This window comes from Apteryx mantelli, chromosome 2 (assembly GCF_036417845.1).
Source record: "Apteryx mantelli isolate bAptMan1 chromosome 2, bAptMan1.hap1, whole genome shotgun sequence".
NCBI lineage: Eukaryota > Metazoa > Chordata > Aves > Apterygiformes > Apterygidae > Apteryx > Apteryx mantelli.
This window is the reverse complement of record NC_089979.1, coordinates 91,290,600-91,310,296: the sequence shown is the minus strand read 5'-3', so window position 1 is coordinate 91,310,296 and position 19,697 is coordinate 91,290,600. Positions and strand designations below refer to the sequence as shown.

Sequence of the window (19,697 nt, the reverse complement as noted above, 5' to 3'; positions counted from 1 at the left end):
AAGCAAGGACATTCAACACTGAGTTAAAACTCAGCAACTCTACAGTTGAGGTTAAAGGAAGAGCTTTGTCAATAGTCATCTATAAGAAGAGTAACGTGCGTTTTCCAAGGCACAGATAACCCATTGCAGCCAATGTGTTCATATGGGTATTCAATGGAAATACCCATTTCACTCAAGTTATTGTAAAAGCACTTCATGATAGCAGATTTGAGAGACGAGCAAAGATTCAAGTCAAAAATCAGAATTAAGTGTTTACCTGTAGTTCAAGACTATTTTTTTTTTTTCCACACCCTGATCCAGATTTCTTTCTCTCACAGAGAGATCCCTCTAGATCTGGATGTAGGAACTGGTGCTTTTGACAAATCAAAGTAAGTGTCCAGAACAGTTATGTCGCTCTGTACTTTAAGTCCCAACATTTTGGGGGTCTAAGGCCTGACAGACAAGCTCTGGTAGCCTGAGCTCCAGGTTTCAGACAGGCAATTACCCTGAATTTCCCCACTTCCAGTACCCTCAAGGGCAATGCAACAAGGCATTGCATCTCAGGTATGTCAGTCCATGAGCCTGGACTGCCGGTGAGGTTGGCCATACATCTGCAGCCTCACACAAAAGCAACATAGCAAAAGGCTACACAAACACACTAACCCGCTGAGGCAAAAATCTGCCAGAACTCTTCTGTCAGCCCTAAATCTCATCACTGTTCAAGGGACTAATCAGAATTGTTGTCCACATGCAAAATCCTCCTCTCCCCTCCTTCCTCATATCACAATATTCATCCCACACCCTCAGTGATGCCAAGACCAGTGCCCGCAAGGTCTTACTGGGATCACTGGCCATGTGTGCTTCAAAGATAAAAATTGTCTTTAAGAGGATCAGTTCAATATGACACCATGTAATGAATTACACTGGCACAATTAAAAGGAGCCAGTAGACAACAGAGTGACATAAAGACACAGAATTGCCAAAGAGGACAAAAAAAAAAATCACCACCACTCTCCCAGTAATACAGTGTACTCTACCTATAGCTGCCTGTCTTTGGGGAACACAGCACTCAATGTTTGTCAGGTCACACAAAGATGGCTTTATTAGAAGACAGGAGATAAAAACTTAAGTATGTTATCAAGGGAGAGTCAGGATGTGGACTTGCAATGTCAGAAATGGGAACAAGAGATGCCAAGCCTACCAATACCACCTTTAGCTACTTCAGCAACCCAGGTAGTTTATGAGGCTGACCGTTCAGTCTCCTGGCCCACCCCAGGGCTGATATGCCTTGAAGAGCGCTAAGAGGAAACGGTCCTCTCTACTCCTTTTCAAAGTCGAAATCCCATTTTTTATCTCAACTACAAGGCAAGTCCCGTGTTGGCAGTACTAGGCAATAACACATCACAGGCTAATAGCAATTTTCTGCACTTACTGTCTTCAGCCTCCCCTTAAACATTCATACTAGCTACTTCAAAATCATTGCTTAGGTTGGAAAAGTGAGAGAAGAAAAGCACGCACAGGAACAAGAGAAGCCAGATTAAAATTGCAGTTTTTCACCCACTGTTTTTGATAAAATAATCTAATAAAATAACCATATAATTCTACTATGAGTTCAAAATAAGAAGCTGAACATGACATAACAGACAAGGACATCAAGAGCAGAAATCAGATCAAGTAACATGCAAGCCCAGCTGCACTGGCAATTTTGGGAGGACCTGCCAAGAAGCCCACCGCAGAAAACAGCAGTCACTGACTATGGACAAAATCCAGTCTCTTTTCACAGCCTACAATTCCGACTCTTATTTAATGCAGGAAGACTAAAACTTTGCCAGGCTTTGAGATGCACAAGGCAACGTGCATGAGCTACCTCCCTGTAACTGTGGAAGTCAAGAATTTTCTGAAGAATTTTCTGAATTTTCAGACAAGTTCAACACAAAAGGCTCCATCCCATGGTGCCTTTTCCCATACCAAAGCCATTTCAGCAGCGTTCCTGCGTCACACTGCCAACGCAACTGTCAGTGGGCTTCCATTGAAACCAGGTCACTGAAATGATCCAGGTTAAGCAGGAGAGAGAGGAGGGGGAAGAAAAAAAAAAAAGCTACAAGAGAAAAAAAACAAGAACAGAGCAGAGGAGAAAAACACAGAGGCAGGAATTTCTGAAGTGACTTTATGCTGGAGAAAACACAGCACAGAACAACTACCTGAACATTTTTTTTTTAAACCACAACACAAATATTTGTCCACATACCTTTGTCTGGAGAGCTCACCAGCAATAGAAACAGTGATTCAGCAACAACCTTACCCTTGGCCATAGGAACAGAGCACAAAATTACTAAAATACCTTCTCTCTCTAACTACAGAGGCCTTACAGTTAAGTTTACTGAGCACCCTCAATTCTCAGATAAACCTAATTCTAACCAGAAAGCACCTTCCAGCAGCGTGCTGATGGTCCCTCTAGACTTGCAACTTAGAAAAGGAGGGAAGCAGACAAGGTAGCTCACTTTTATCATGTATATTGGAATGCATTCATCCTGTGAATTTTGTAAGGTCTGAGAAGTCACCCCCAACATTACAGAGATAGAAGACAGCAATGGGCTGCATTTCATATTCTGAAAGTTATTTCTATAAAATTCTTCTAAAGCTATAAAATGCTGCTAAATGGTTGCACGTTGCTGTTCTTCCAGCAAGGATTTCAAAATCATCAAATTCTATGTCAAATATTCAGAGCTACTCAGTCAATGTCCTCCAAGTGAAACAGTAGCAATTCCTGTTACACTACTGTTGAGTTAAACACATGACAATGCATTTGCAAAGTTTTCAACACAGACTTCACACCAATTCCTGAATGCTACTACTATCATTTGCAGAACATCAGGTCCTTTGAAGTTACTTGACTTTCTAATATATACCGGGATACAAGTACAGATTTCTTCCCCAAAACTCTCCAGAACTCTTCAGAATCTCTCACATTTTATTAACATTTTTATACAAAAATAATGAGTTCAGGGATTTATAGAGAGTTGATTTATACAGCAGACAGCTGCATTGTTTCACAGGACCTCAGAGAATAGGCAAATTAGAATCAAATACATTAATAAATCCACTAAGTGACAAGAGATTTTCACGCTTTGTACTTTGGAATATACAGTCTTAGTAAAAACAAGACCAAAGCACTAATTAGACTGCAGTTTGGGGGACATTAGCTTGGTTTGCATTTGCTAACTTCCTGACTAATATTAAGCAAATGTGCTACATTTAGTTGCAACCTGGCAAACTTCTTAAATAAATAATTGGACACATTTGCAAAGCAAACTGAAACTCAAACAACCCAACCTTTTATGGAAAAATACTCATTTTAATGGCAAACTATACCTAAACTGCAGAATTCAAGCTGTGAAATTCACCAGGTTTCTGTAAAAATTGCAGATAGTAGACTGCCACCTGTCTTTTACCAGTCACATCTGTAATGCTGCAAGCCGGAAATGAAAACTAGCTTACCATAAACAGCTGACAAAAGCTAGATATCTCAGAAGGGTCAGTTTGAAAAATGTTTATAATGTTTGCTAAAAAGCCTCATTCTTTGGAATCAGTTTCAGTTTTAAAAAACCTATTAGGAAAGACCAAACACACAGTCTGCAACTTAAAATTGTTTACAATAAGGAAGATGTACACATGCAAAAGAGAGCAAAAAGGATAATAATGAAGAGAAATGGACTGATTAAAAATAATTTGGGGAAACTCAGCATTGACAAGAACTCCACTTATACATCTCCATAAAATGAAGTTACAGAAAATTAGACTTCCTCGATGCTCCTCCTTCTAATTACAGCAGCAATCATACCAGTTTATCTCAGTAGCTATAGTAACTTCAGAGCATATATCTACTAAATATTAAGATAACATCAACATTTTATAAACCAGCTATTAAATCTACAGCTAAATTATACCATCATTGCTACTCAGAGTGCAGTGAACACACCATGTTAACTATTAGATGCTGCTTTACGCTAAACAACACAGTACTGGGTTACACCCGCACACATACTATCAGCTGAACTCCACCTACACGACTCACAGCACAGAAATAACTCACTGCTAACACTCAGCAATGTCACCCTTGAAAGATTAAGGTGCAGAAAAGGGTCTGCTCCCGTTCATCCAAGAAACTCATTCGTCTGCTGAACTCCTTCCCACAACTTCTAACAGCCAAACTGAAGTTGGCAGGATGCTTATGTTGTATTTCTGCCATTTACAGCTTGCAATGCATAGGTTATTCACCAAGAAGTAACGAACCTCATTCAGTGATAATCCTATATTTCTACAATACCATGTCAATAGGGGTTAGAAACCACATGCTTTGCCAAGTAGCTGGAAATAAAACTCCTTTTCTCCTGGAAGCAACAGCAATACATGCTTATCACCCACAGCGCAGCAGGAAACTAGCTCAACAATCCTGCTACAACCAAAGTTTATGGATGATTACAAAGTGCACAAGCACTCTTACTACCTGCAAACATTTTAAGAAAACAGCACTGGTTAAAGATTAAAAGAAATGATATTAATGCCTTCAGCTTCTTCAGTCAAAACAAAACTCTGTTCCAACATCCTAAGGAAGAGGTAGCACAACTTAAAAGCAAGTGTTTACACTGCTTAGCTCAAAACAACCTCTTGAACAGAAAAGTAAACTGCCACCCTCCAGGGCAAAGGCTTGGCTCTCAACAGGACTCCTCACAGCTGTGCAACATTAGAATGAGATAAACCCATTAGTAAATATAGCAAAATTAGATTATCATTACCTACTGGAGGGGAGGGAGGGAAACACAGCACAAAAATACAGAAGTCTAGCAAAATCTTTCACAGGCTGAACAAAGTACTTTAGGCCACATCTTAGTCCTTCAAGATGGCAATACACTTTTCATTAAGTATGCATCAGGCTCTTCAGGAAAACATATGAAACACATCTGCACATCAGCAATTCAAGGGAGTCTTACTTAACATCCCGAAGACATTGAAACTGTTGGAATTAAAACTTGAGGGCAACTTCCACTGTGAAAATTCTGTTTTACAGAGCTCTAACTGGGCTAAGTATTACATAGAAAGATTCAAATTAAGAGCGTTTAGTCAGCTTTCAGAAAACATGGTCTTCAAGTAAGCTATTTTAGTGTGCCTGGAGCATGCCCTTGCTAAAACTCTAACGAGAATTTCTAGTTTTAGGATTTATGGATGCTTTTCCGAGTTGGAATCTTGCAATTTCTAGCTGTAAACATAGCTTAGGTCTTCAGCGAAGCACAGCTGCATGTCCATGCATGCATAAACCTTTCCTGTTAATAGTACAATTTGCTGAAGGACTGTACGCCACTGACAGTCCTGTCCCCCCCTCCAGAAGTACACTGGGCAGATTATCGTTGTGTAAATCGAATGTGCATGCTAGGCATCTGGATTGATATGAGAAACCACAATAGCTATCATTTATCTGGTGAGTAATCCTCATGAAAATAAGGATTAATACAACAGACTGGGGTGTCTCCTTCTGTGTTATTACAAAATGCTAACTCAAATTCTACTCCCCAAAAGGTGCCAAAATACACTTACACAACAGATCAAAGCCAGTGCAGTTGCTATATTAAATCACAGTGACAATAAAAGTAAATTAGGACTTCAAATCATACCGCAAGAATAAGCTGTGCAGTATCCCACAGAAAACCCCAAGTTTCTAGGAGAACTTTCCGTGCCCTCCACACCACTTCTTTCCTGCTCTCCACCGAAGAGGACACGTAGGAAACTTCTCCTGCAGAAGCACGACAAAGCCTCTCCAAGACGTTCGCGAGCGCCCGGCTGCCCTGCCGGGGTCGGGACTCAGCGCACGAAGCGCCCCTCGGCGAGAAGACCCTGCCGAGGGGCGGCGCACCGCCCGTAGGAGCCGCGCAGGGGCTCCGGCTCCGCCAAGTACAGCGGGAGGTATTTTAAGGCTGCAGCCCGGTTTTTCCTAAGCCAACAGTACAGTCGCAGGGGAGAATTACTGCCCATCTTGTAATCCCTCAGAGGAGTTTCGGGGGGGTCCCTCCAGTGCCCGAGAGCGGCTCCGGCCGCCCCTCGGCGGGACGGCGGAGGCGGCAGCCCCCCGGCGCGGTGCCCCCCGGCGCGGCGCGCTCGCCTCGCTCCCGGCTCCCCCTGCCGGCACTCGGCCCCCGCGGCAGCCGGAGCCCTGCCAGCCCCCTCGGCCCCCCAGGCACCCCCCGCGGAGCTCCCGCGCCCGCCAAGGCGACTCTGCCCGAAAGCCCCCGGTCGGCCCGACGGGCGCCCCCCGCGTTACCACCCCGCGGAGGGGAGAGGGGCAGGGGCGCGGGTACCTGGGGATGCCGGCAAGGCTGCACCTTGCAGGCTGCGCCGCTCGCCGCGCCGTGGCCACAGCCCCGCCGCCGCGCGGAGCCCGCCGCCGCATCCGCGCCGCGCTGCCGCCCGACAACTTGGAGGCGCGGCAGCTGCGCGCCGCCCCCCGCTCTCGCTCCGCGCCCGCAGCCGGAGCCGCTGCCCCGCCGCGGGGGGCGGAGCGCAGCGCAGGCAAGCGCGGAGGCTCCAGCGCCGCGCAGCGCGGATGCCCCCGCGCAGCCCCCGCCGCCGCCGCGCCCCGGGCCGGGGGCGGTGGCGCACGGCTCCCTGCCCGCCCCCGCGCTGCCCCCTCCGGGCCCGCCGCGAAGTTGCAACTGGTTGAGCCGCCTGAAATGTTTGCGCCTGGGGCTCGTCTGGGCTTTTCTATCTTTTTTTTTTTAAACTTACCGCAGCCCAAAAAGCATGACCTGAGGCTTCTCCTGGCGAGCAGCTCCGAGCACAGCAACTCCGCACAACAACCCCCGACGAGCAGCGGCGGCGAGGGGGGGAGGAGGCCAGCGAGGGGCAGCCCGGCGTGGCCGCGCCGGCCACCTCCGCTTGCCCGGGCTCCGCGGGCGCTGCGCGGAAGCGCCGCGGGTAGCGGCGCTGCCGAGGAGGCACCCGCGACCGCGGGAGCTGCAGCCCGGGCCGCGGTGCCCCCGGCGGCGGCGCGAGGCCGTAGGCGCGCAGCGAGCGAGAGCCGCGCACGGCGGCCGCGGCGCGCAGCCCCGCGCAGGCGGGGGGGGCTCAGGGGTTGGCGGGCTTGTGGCCACGTAAAAGCCTGCGGCGATTCCTCCTCCCGCCGCCTGCCTTCCCAGCGCAGAGCGACGTGTCGGCCCCGAAAGTTTATTTTTAGGCCCTGGGAGAGTTCGCTGCAAAGGTCCCGCGCAGCGGAGGGGCCGGTAGACGTGGCACCGCGGAGCGGCCAGCCCGCGCGCAGCATCCTCCCCAGGTACGTGCGCCGCCGTGCCGGCACTCTCACGGCATTTTCCATGCATGCCCTTGTCTGTTTAGCCCATCCATCCGTATTAAACCGGTAGGTTGTGTTTTTTCATACGTATTTTTTAATGTATTCCATCAAAGGTTTCCCCCCCCCTTTTATGAAAGCATTTGCATGTTTCTGCTATAAACCACAGCACGAACTGACTTTGTTAGTTGTAGCAAATTCTCCTGTTAGCAGAATAAAGCACTAAGAGTTTGTTAAAACAAACAAAAGCATGGAACTGATCCACAGCAGAGTAATCCTGTAAAATATACTTAATTAAAACAACCAGAATCAAAAGCTATATGCAGGCCAAAATGCTGCAAATCCAAATCGCCCGAAACATCCAACTCAAGGGAGAATGTTAACTTTGGTCATGTTATAAAAGAAATGTGTTCAAGGAGAAATGTTAATGAAAGTTCATAATTATCATTAAAAATGAAAGCTCTCAAATTTGGAAGATTCTTAATGGCTGCTTGTTAGTTTAAAAAAAAAAAAAAAAAACAGATGCTAAAGGCCAAACTCTTATTCCATTCCAGTCATATAATCCTGACAGTCAGGCATGCTTCCCTAATTATAACAATACAGTTTTATCACTCAGACTTAATGTATATTTTTGTCACTTTCTTGTGAAATTCCCTTATCTCAAGAAAATAGTCATGTAGAAAATCTGTCTGGTCTTGAAATTGCCATCAAAGTAACTGCAGATGTAGGATGATTCATATATACAGTCTGTTAACTTGTTTGGAGTGTTTTTTAAGATGTGTCTGGGGACATCACCAAATCTCATGTTTTCTATATATCTTCATCTATTACAATAGCTTTAGATTTTTTTGATAGGACATATACTTGTTTTTCTGACTCCTTAAAAACAAAATGTCAATATTTTAACATGGAAAAGTAGGCACTGTATACACAAAACCCTCTACCAGTTAAAAAAAAAAAAATCAAAATTTTAACACCCAGACTGATGTACATTTTAGCTCCTAACAACTCCACTGCACTTTGGCTGTTGAAGAACAGGTACACATGTAAGAAAAAAGATGAAGAGACTTTTATAGCTATTAGATGATATTGAATTTTGATGTACAGTAATCTTAATAAAAATTCCCAGAAATCATACTTTCTCTATATAATCCCCAGAGTTTCTAAGTCACATGCTTCAGATTTCACCACCCATCTCATGAAAGAACAGTACTGATGTCAATGATTAATTATTTTTCGTTTTACTTTGTTTTGAGAAGCTTGATAGAAAAGAACTAAAAAGATCCATGAAACTGTTCATTAGAGTAACTGTGTTTGAAATAAAGCTACACAAAGTAAGACTGTTTAAACCCTGTGTCCAAATGCAGAGTTAAGTCAGATGAGTTGAAGAAGTTGGACATGCAATTTTAAGCAAAGCGATCCCCAGGCGTGTTATGGTTATAACTTTTACTGATTTTTGGGTTGAGTCTCTACAACTACCTTGCAGAGTGGTGTCTCGATCCCAGGCTAAGCCTCCATGTGCGACTACAACAGAGATAAATAAGAATATCCTAACGTGATCTAGGAGTATTATGCTGGGGGGAGGGAAAGAAGCCGGGGAAGCTCTACTATCTGATGTAAAGAAGAAAAATACCCTTGCAGGACCTAGTCCCAACTCCAATCCCAATTCCAGCCTTCTTCCAGTATAGATCCTCCTCCTCCTCCTCCTCCTCCTGTGCGCTCTGTTTTTCTATCATTAAATTCTTCACTGTTTGATCCCTCCCTCCAACAAACCAGAGTCCAGCGGGCTCGGGGGTGGCAGCGTGAGGAAGCTGTGAGGTGGTGCAGTTGGAAAAGCAAAGGCTGCACTCCTGGCTTTTGGCCAGCTTTGTGGGAAGCCAGGTTCCAACTCCTCCCCACAGTGGCAGGATATAAAGCAGGGAAGGGGGTGGATTTCCATCTGTTTAGGCAGGAAAGCCATGGGGTAAATGAAGGCCTGGCTTCAGATTACCCATGAAGAGCACCTTGGGCAGTATGTCTGCCTTTTTTCAGTTTAATAAACAATATCAGATAGTAAAAGTCCAAAGTTCAAGTTAGGTTTAAAAAAAAAAAAAAGGAGGAAGAAAAGGAGTTAGGTTCAGTAAAACTGAGCTTTGAGCTGTGCCTCCATCATAGAGAAAAGGGCTAGCTTGCTTCACAATAACAGAGTTCAAAGGCTTGTTTGCTGTTGCATTTTGCTTTTTTCACTCCATTGAAAACATCAGTTGTTTTTGTTGAATTCAGCAGAGACATATGCAAGAAACTTTGAATCCCAGAGTTAATTTTTTTTTTGACCTCATCATCACCTGCTCAGGAGAAACCTCCTGGTGACTAGAAACTTTTCAGGGCAGACCAGCAGGAGCACAGGGCATGTAAACAAGCTCCCTTTTTTTAACCAATTCTAAAAAAACACCAAGTTTGTGCATTCTAGCATCTTGAATCCACCTTATTTATTTGACTTCGCTGAGAGGGACAGAGAGACACAGAGTGCTTATGGCCCTTTGCACTAAAAAAAGCTAGAGACCTATTCACCAGGTTGCCATCACTGTTTCTTCCTTCTTTCCTATTGAGATTTAGGAAAATGTTTGGCCTGCCGGGTCAGAGTTGTGCAACTCCTCAGTATTCCTACCTGCATTGAGCAAAGTCATCTTCGAAGGCTGGGTCATCATGAATCTGCTATATTTATGTCAGGGACTTCTGATGTTGTTATATGGAAAAATATGGATGCCTTCTCCATCCTGGGAATGCAGATGATCCAGAGGATTAAAATTGGCCCTGTACAGCAAGTTCCAGTAGGCACATATACTGTTAAAAAGCAAGACATGCAAGATTGCATAGCATGTACCCCAGGAGCAAATAAAAGACAAGTTCAGACTGAATACAGTTCTAATGGGCAAAAGAAACCATTGCAATACTTGCTTTATATCACACGGAAATAAATGTCATAGGTACAAACTCTCTCCTTTTTTTTTTTTTTTTGTCAAATTATTGTCTCACATTATGTGCTGTAGTGCTGTAGCTAAAGGTTACACTGACTAGCATCTGTAATATCTAGGGATTAGGAACAGCAAGATGAGTTTCTAAATTACTTGACTTTTGAGAGCTAGGTGTTCTCCTGAAGGGTTCTTTTATTTACTGTTTGTGATCAAAAGAGAGAATAAAGCAGTATTTCTCATGGTGTTTGTATGTTTAAGGCTCTTTGTAAACACAATGGTATAATTTTATGAACGTTTAAGGTGATGTTTTCAACACAACTACATGATATAAATAAATGTGCACTTGTATTTATAAACATGTTCTGTGAGCTTATTGGGCTGATTGCCTCTTTCTTTTCATTAAAGTCTCTGACGGATAAGGCAGTTGTTAAATAAACATTAAGTAAGGACCATCTAATTTCAAGTCCCTAAAAGATGATGATCAGTTATTTGGTGAAAATGATGAATTCTGGGGTACTGATCCATGTGACCTGAAAAAGCCATCCATTTCCTGATTCACCTTCATAACTCCTCTAGGGGAAAAAAAAACCACAATATTTTAGAATGAATATCTTCAATCAAACAATTTTTGTGTGTGTATTTTTCTTTCTTTCATTTCAGACGCTTCCTTGAACTGCCACCGTCCAAATGAAGAGCAAGAGGGGGTGAGAACAAGGACTACCTTGAAGAAATCCAGTCCTAAAGTTTGAGGAATAGAATTAATAGGCAACATCAATAATTCTGGTCTCTTAAATAGGTCAGAATATTGGCCTGAAATTAGGAAAAGTTATAAACCTAAGGTGTGGCCTTATTACATTTGAACCTAGGTTCTGGATTTTTTAATTTCATAAATAATAAAAATATTAGCATGCCTTTTCCTCCATGCTGGATGACATTACATTCTGCTGCCTTTAGCTGCGCACAACTCTCCCTTATAGACTACTTTAATTTAACTTCAATTTATTGCTTGCTAGCCCCAAGACCTCTCCTCAAAAGAAGGTGGGGCATGAATCAGCAATGTCGGCTGTTGCCCTCTGTCTGCACTTCCGTAATCAATACTGGATCCTTGTGTTACCAGATCGCCCAGCAGCACAAGTGCGATTTGGGTAAAAGGCACGTGTATAACCGTATTACTGTAAAACAGTCTAAAACACATAGTGTAGGGCTTATATAGACTTCAGGCTTTTATGCTGGCCTTTTTATGGCTGCATGGGTAGAGGCGATACCTGGCGTAAGACTTGCCTGCATAGAGCTGGAACATCGCAATTTCGAGAACAAATCCGGACCAGTTGCATAGTCCTCATACTTAGCTAAAAAGGGCCATGGCACTTTGATGTAGGATTAGGAGCCATAAATCCAATTTCCCCCAGGAAGGCACACCGAACAACCAGCGAGTGCCAAGTGGTTAGGAATACAGCATGGGAAGAGACAGGGGGGTTGTCTGTGCCCAAGGATTTCAGAGTACATTCCCCAAGCAGGCCCAGCCCTTAGGTGGCTTTAAAAAAAGGGATTTAGCTAAATCAGAACAAGCTGCTGTGTGGCCATTTTTATTTTAAATAAATATTAAATAGCATTAAATAAATATTAAATAAATATAGCACATTTTTAATCCATTAAAAATACATGTAAATTAAATTGAAATAAACTAAAAAGACTAAACAGAAGAAAGCTGGTCCTACAAGAAGTCTCACTGCCTGACTTCAATGAGAGAAAATGGTTTATAACATGTTTATGTGACCAAGCTCTCACTCACATGCTGCCATTTCACTCTATAACACAGTGAAGACAGGAAGCTAGAAGTACTTGTCAAGAGGGTTTACATGGGAAGCAAAACACGCAGGAGCTTTAAAATATACAGGGCATATCATAATCGACTTTTTTTTTTTTTTTTTTTGCTGCCATACGTTCCTTATCAGATCAAATCATTTAGCAGCAGCAAGGAAAGTTAGAAGTCCATTTCAAGTCATCTTTTCTTCTGTTGCTCCTCCACTCTGGTCAATGGTCCATCACTCGTAATGTAAAAGCTAGGCAGTGTTATTCGCAGCTGGGCTTTTTAGTCTGGGATCACAAAAAGAAAACGCCTAACAACTGGAAAGAAAAAAGTGTCTTTTTTTTTTTTTCTTCCCTGTTTGACACAAACGGTGACAGCGGTTGGAGGTCACCTGCCTTTCCGCAGCAGCGCGAGCAGAGGGGGGGGGTCTCTGCTGCAGAGCACCATTGCCGCAGGAGCCCTGCGTGGAGCTAAACCACTGCAGTCATGCCTTTTGCCCTTACATGGTGCTCTGCGCTGACGCGATGCTCAGAGCAGAGGGCTTCTACCACTTTGCAAGCAGGTGTGAGCTCTGCTAGCAAAGTCAATCACGCCTGCTTATCGTGGGCGGTCCATTTGAAAGCATGCAGCTCTTTTTCTACTGTAGGCTGTTCTTTCATTCAAACTGCATAAATCAGCTTGCAATGCAACTTGGTCAGTTCTCAGGTTAAAAGAAGCTGATGCTCCCTGAGGAGAAAAAGTAGGAAGCAGTAGCATTAACAGAAGGTACACTAAAAATGCACTGGGTAACCCTAATTCTAGTATTATGTAGCATTTGAGTGTTTGACTTTGCATCCATCTAATGTCAGCTATTTGGGGTAAGTTAAATTTTTTTGTTAAATATGTATCCCTCTTATTGTTTTCCATAGTCTGAAACAGTTGCAATTGAAATAATTTTAATCACAGATACTGTATTTAAAAATGTTTTTACTGATTTTCTTAGTATTTTGGTCAATAAAAGCTGCTCCATTAAAAATATTCTGGGTTCATTATGTATCATTTTGGCTGGACATATGAAAACATGTAAGAGATTTTGCTGAAGAAAGCAATGCCCAGCCTGAGCAAGCTCCAGGAAGCCAGAATGTGATTTTTCCAAACCTAAACTTTCAGAAAACAAGCCTTATTCTAAAAGACATACTAGTGGGAGGGATGTCCAGAGGTCCTGTCAAAGAATAAGAGCCACTGTTGCTTTGTAGTTAGCCCAGATCCACTGAGTTTTTTTTCTACCTAACGGGACTTTGAGGTTCATAAAAGATACCAGGTTAGAGTAAAGAAGCTGAAAGCAATGTTGGCCTTGTAAACCCATTGTCACGCTTTAAATGCTACCAGCAGATACCTAAAGACCACCAAGACTGTAATATCCACATGCCTTGAAGTACTTCTCCTCTTGCATGGACATCCTCAGTTCAGAGCAGAAGCTGAGAGCTTTTGCGTGGGTTGGCGTATGCACTGATGGTGCTGTATAAACAGAGCAAGAGTCTGTTCATTATGACTGCTGAATCACCAACCCTGCTTCACAAAGGCTTTTAAAGGCTGAAGTTTTAGAAGTAGTTGTAGCAAGACAAACTAGCTAATGAAATAATTTGCATAAAAATGTCAGATTTGCATAGATTTTGGCAACTGTGGAAAGAGACTCTAATTAAGAAGACAACAGTGAAGCAGAGAAAGTAATATGTAGGAGCTACAAGGCTAATGCCATCTTTATTCTAATAATCAATTCCTTCTAGTACCAAAAAGAGAGCATTAAAAACAGGATTCTCAACAAGTGTGTGTGTGGGGGGGGGGGGGAAGTCTTGTATTACCTCAACAAAATAAGGACGCTAAAGAATAACATCTTCATCCAACTGCAGTCCAAATCCCTCATGTGTGGCAACATTCTTGAATTTTCTCAAAAATAGACAAGTTATGTCTCATGTCTCAGAGACACAACAGCTTGGACAAAGAGATGGGAACTGATTCTGAAGTCAAGGATTTTCTGAAGAAAAATCTTCCCAAAGCATTCTGAGTGCTTTGCAAATGGAGAAATGTAGCACAAAGAAAGCAACAACATGTGGGTTCCAAAATACATCCAGATAGGAGAACAACAAGTAGCCCACTGGGCTTTACGGATAATTGGCAACTTCTGGTTGCAGCATGATAAACCATCTAATGAAAAAGAATTACATACGTACATATGCATTCGCAGTGATTTATAGGAGGGTTTTAGGTAGTGATTTCTCCATGAACCGGAAGCCAATGCAACGTCAGAACAACTGCACATGGAAGCAAGCAGCTCCTTGAGATGAACTACTGAAGCCTGCTTTCCCTAGGCTGCATCTGACATCTCAATAGCCATACCCTCAGGTCCTCTGGCTTCTCATACACTTTCTCCTGTAATAGTCTCACCTCTTGGCTGCACAGCCTATACTCCTCCATCCCTCACACCAACACATTCTTGCTGCTTTTCCCATGCCCTCTGTTGATAAAATGATGAGATTAACATACTTCTATTCAAAGTTTAATGGTTACTATTCCCAGGGCCAGCAGGCACAGAGCTACGCTAGAGAAGATCTGGCCTTGCTTTGTAGCAGGTTGCCAGAAAAAGCCACTGGCTCGGCTAATTCCCCAGGATCTTCCTTCCTTACTGGATACAATAAGGGCATCTGTAAAGATTTTGCATTTTTGGTCAACAGCAAATCCTTGGCAAAGATTTGTCTGACTTTACTGGAAGCAAGACCAGGTTATATCATTTCTAGGTTGACATGATCGAAAGCCCTTTAAGCAAACGAAGTGCTTACATTTCCTTGCACAACACTAAAAAGGGTATTATGCGTAATGACTGTGATTGGAGAAGTCAGTGAGGAAAGACTTAGAGGGTGGCAAAACACTCTTTGAATTTGTTAGTAGAGATCATGAAAGCAGAATTTTCTCATTTTAGATGATAACTGTCCTTTCAGTTGTAATATGCAGATCACTCATCCAAAAATACACATAACTAACATATAGCCTGTGTTTTATAACTAGGCAACATCAAGAGTACAGGTCCTTTTGATCTGTTTAAGAGCATAACAATACCAATTAGTACTAACACTGTGTTTTCATCCATAAATAACATACCTTAGGAAATAACAGTCTCAGCGCTTATATCTCTTTGTGCATTTTCTCAGTGGCTAGCACAACAGGACTCTGGTTTAGTTTGGATCTACCATTGGGTGTTACTGTTACATTAAAAAAATTGATAACAGTCCTTCCGTTTGATAGAAAGATATGCACTGCGATTTTTCTGGGAAGGCTGATAAAAAAAATCTCTTCAAGTGTGATGGAAAAAAGCCATAGGTGCTCAGATATAATGGAGATATAGAGAGAGTCCTTCAAGACCCAGGACTTACGAATGGAGTGTCTAACTATATCTAATTAAAATGTCATTAAGGCTGCATTCAGTTTCTCAGAATTGAATTTCCTGACTAACACATGTCTCTTCTTGGTATTTATTTTCTCCTTTTTCTTACAACTCCCTGCACTGTAACTGAAATTAAAGTGCTGGAGGAATGAACAAGTCCTACTGATTATTTTTTTTTCAGTAAGATTATAAATGAAAACACATTTGACTAAATCCTGTGGAAAATGTAATTTGTTATGTCACAGCAATCACGCAGTATGTGTACAGCTGGGTTTGATGATACCAGACCCTGCTTGTTATAGAATCAATAGCAATGGCCTCAAGGAAGGAAGGGTAAATGAAGAAAGACTGATGGCTTGTAGGCTCAAACTAGTTTGGGTCATCAAAAGCTAAAAGGGAATGTTTTAACTTGCCAACAAATTACTCTCTCAATGCCAAAACAGAGGAGTGGAGGCCAAATTAATGTCTCCTGTCTCATTTCAAAAACATTCCACATCTTTTACCTATGTCCTTTTGATTATTTCAGAATAGAGAAGGGGAAAAAATGTTGTGCTATGTCAATATATCACTTAAAAAACTTTCTAAAAAGAATTAATGAGAGCATAACAAGTATTAAATGTAGGATTTTCAACAGAGCTTGCCACAGGCCAGCTTTAATTCCACCCACTTAAAAAGAAGCAATACTCCACTTTTGAAAATCCATCAGCACCCCATTTGTTTGTGTTAGTTCCATTCAAGGTGACCCTATTAGAAAAGCTCCATCCTGGAAAAATCCAAGAGCCTTGTGCCAATGCCTGGATCAAAACAAAAAAACTTTCATCCCTCTAAATGTTAATTAATGCTAGCATAGCCCAAGCATAGGCTGATTCCTCCAAGATCCCATCAAGGTGTCAGCCGCTAATGATGCACCAATAGCTCCGGCTGTGCAGTTGCCATGGGACCGCTTTGCAAACACATCTCTCAATACTAGGTGAACAAGCATATGACAGACTGCATGCTCTTCAGTGAGGTAATAACAACAGAGGACAACCTTAAACAAGAATCGTAACTCTTTACACCAATTTCCTCCTACTGCATCTCCTGGCACGGACCAATAGCTAGAAGATCAGGGACTGTAAGCTAAACTCAGCTCCACAGGAGAAAATCAAGAGCAAAGGAGGAAAGCTGAAAACTTTTTACAGAATAGTTTCACTGATATGGATGCTCACTTCTGTTCTGTGTATAGAGCTAGAGGATTACTTGGGACAAAGAAAAAAAGAAATGAAAGAGATTAAAAGCCAGTAGGTGAGGAAAAGTGATACAGTACAAAAAAGCAAGAAGAATGGAGAAAGTGAAAAGACAAAAATATGTCACCTTTCACTGTGGCAACAAAACACTAAAGTGCTTTCTCAGTACTATGCCTGAAATCCATCCATCCTCTCCCCAACTATTCAGATAGAGCCCCTCCACTCAGAGCACTCGGGCTCCTCAGTATACATGAGCAGCGATTAGGGGAACAGCCCACCTAGCCTACGTGTCCTCTCTGGCACTCACCAATACCAAATGCTTACAGGAGGTTATAGCAAGGCAAACATACAGCTAGCCTCCAGTGCTTTATGGCTCACAGACACCCAGTAGCAGAGGATCTTGTTATGTGTATACAGCCCTTTATAGACCTGTCTGGCATTAATTTATGCAATCACTTAGACTCGGAGCATCCCCAGCACCCTAGGGTGAGGAATGCTGCAGCTGAAGCGGCTTTTTAAAAGCAGCCCTTTCTCCTGTTTTGTGCAGGTTCCCAACTGCTATCACTTGTCATATTCTAAGATGCAGTCACTAGTCATTCCTTATTTGCCTTCTCCAGACCTCTTATGATTTTATGAATCTCAATTTTTTAACTTCTCAGTCTCCAGAACTGCGAACAGCATTTCAGGTTTGGGCATGCTATGCCTTTACATGGCAATAAGCCTTACACAGTAGCAACATGAGGTCTCCTGTGTCATTCTCTGTCCTTTTCTACTAATTTCTAATATTTAGTTTCCTTTTTTGCCACCACTGAGCGTTGAGCTGACATTTGCACAGAACTATCTACTGTAGCTCCAATATCTGGTTCCTGAGTGACAGCAACTAGTTCATATCTGTCACTGTTCATGCAAAGTTAGGGTTGTTTCCTTTCTATGTGCATCGTATTACATTTATATACATGGAATTTCACCTCCCTTCTTATCATCCAGTCACTCTGTATTGTGAGGTCTTTCAGCAATTATTTGTAGTTGCCCTTCATCTTTGCCAAACACAATAACTTAGTATCATCAGTGTGTGCTCAGTTATCTCTTGCAGTACATGAAGAATAAAAGATAAATTTCCCTCCATGTTTGTAGTAGACAACAATACTAGATTAGTATTACAAACACCTGGACAAAATGCTATATCTAGCTAGCAACAGAGCATTCCATCCTGATCTTTAACTGAGCAAAAAAAAAAAGCCATAAGAATTGCCAAAATTACTACTTTTACATGAAAGATTTTTATTTCAAAACAAATTTCAACAGCTCTGGTTATTTTCTTAATGAACAGCATCAGAATCTAAGAGATGGCTTTATTACCAGTCCAGATAAAAATGTTCATTTGAGGATGTAACTTTAAGATGCAGTGATGAATACTGACAGGGAGCTCAGTGTTGTGACAAAAAAATAGAAGCCAAAATTGCAACTGCCATTGTAGTGTTTTAAACAATGGCCAGATAGTGAGAGCATTTGGCATCAGTCTAATTATTTCCTCGAGCTCTGCTGCGGTTACTTAAGAACTGAAGGTGCAGTGACAGAACTGCAGCAATGAAAACCACTTGCTGGGAATGCACAGCACCTGACTAGTTCACAGATTGTATCAGTGCAACTCTTTTCAGCTTCTACTTCCAGTTAACTTGTCACCACTTAACATGATGGAACAGATGATTTAATGCTTTTGGTCAATATGTGCAAAACAGATTCAAATTCCAGACACACAAATCTCCTAGATAATGAGTTGGCTAGCATTTTCCCATCCTTTTTATTCCTCATTTCAGCCCACCAAATAATATTAATAAGTCATATTTATATATAAATGCAATTTCCAAAGCCTCCCTCAATACTGTATGAGACTTACGAGGAGAACTAACAAGAGGAGTTATGATTAAAAAAAAAAAAAAAGAGGACAGACAAAATACCTCTTTCATGGGAAAGTTTAGTAAATTAGTAAATTTTCCATGTAATAAATCTCTTTGGCTTTTGAATACATTGAAAAATTCTGGGAGATATCTTCACAATCAAAGAAAAGAAACAAAAAGTTTCAAAAATGAGAAGAAAATGGTGGAATATTGTTGGAAACAAAAAAAAAAAAAATCAAGAAAAGGGCTGAATTTATTTTAATTTCAAGGCACCTGATCCTCTTCTGTTAATTCCTATTTTCAGGATTCAATAAGTGTTGAACTATGAGAGTATGATGGGCCCAGCACAAACAGCAGGCTCATACCTACCCACATTCCTTTCCCCGTTATTCAGAGTTTTAAGGAAAAAGCTAAACAAGTAGCTGCTTTGGAGTCAGAACAGAAGGAATACTGCACTCAAAGACTATGTTTAACACGCAGCCACAGGACATGGCTGGGCTTTTAAGGCAAGCTGTTTCCTTACATTAGTTTAATTCATTGTGGCCCCTGTAGAAGAGTTCTGGCTGACCAAGACTGTTCTTGCTGCTGTGATGGTTCCAGCAGTTTGCACACCACCGTCACTGTGAAAGGCTACTTATGCTGCTGTTTTAGGCCACAGAGATTTTTCTACATAATTGTCACTGCCACAGAAAATACCCAAGAGTATGTGAGTCATAGTCCTTTAATATTCAGACAATTTCTATTTGCCCTCTTTGAAATATGGCGTTAAAATGGTGTATCCTATCCATCAAGTATCCTTTTGATTTTTATACAGTAAATAAAACATTTAATAAGTTAAGCAATTCTACTTAAGAGGAAGGCATCAGTCCTTCATATAAAAAGATTCTTCATTATGCTGGAACAGAAGAAAAGAATGTTATATGTTACACTCAAAATACTGCTACAGGGAAAAGGGAACACAGCCTTGGTGGTCGGCTCTTTGTCCCGCAGTGACCTGATAGGTGTCAGCCCCAGCCCCTGGGACATCCCCAGAACAAAGCTAACACAGGCCAGGAAATAGGTGCTTGGCCACGGGG

The 19,697-nt window shown here is 42.2% G+C and overlaps 1 protein-coding gene and 1 non-coding gene across 7 annotated transcripts in view; one reads left to right on the top strand and one right to left on the bottom strand.

The window, feature by feature from the left end:
* Nucleotides 1-6,928, bottom strand: part of SEMA5A (semaphorin 5A) — a 326,582-nt gene extending 319,654 nt beyond the window's left edge. For 2 of the 6 annotated variants that reach the window (XM_067291023.1, XM_067291024.1), the window contains exon 1: nucleotides 6,330-6,510. The gene's annotated coding sequence lies outside the window, so the exon portion shown is untranslated. Of the gene's footprint in view, nucleotides 1-5,648; nucleotides 5,921-6,329; nucleotides 6,511-6,756 lie in introns of those variants that run through there. The other 4 variants (XM_067291026.1, XM_067291025.1, XM_067291022.1 and 1 more) reach the window with 4 other exon arrangements.
* A 3,832-nt stretch (nucleotides 6,929-10,760) lies between these two features.
* Nucleotides 10,761-10,829, top strand: LOC136991480 (small nucleolar RNA SNORD123). Its single transcript, XR_010883634.1, has one exon. It is a non-coding gene; the product is annotated as a small nucleolar RNA SNORD123 (small nucleolar RNA).
* The last annotated feature ends 8,868 nt before the right edge of the window (nucleotides 10,830-19,697 follow it).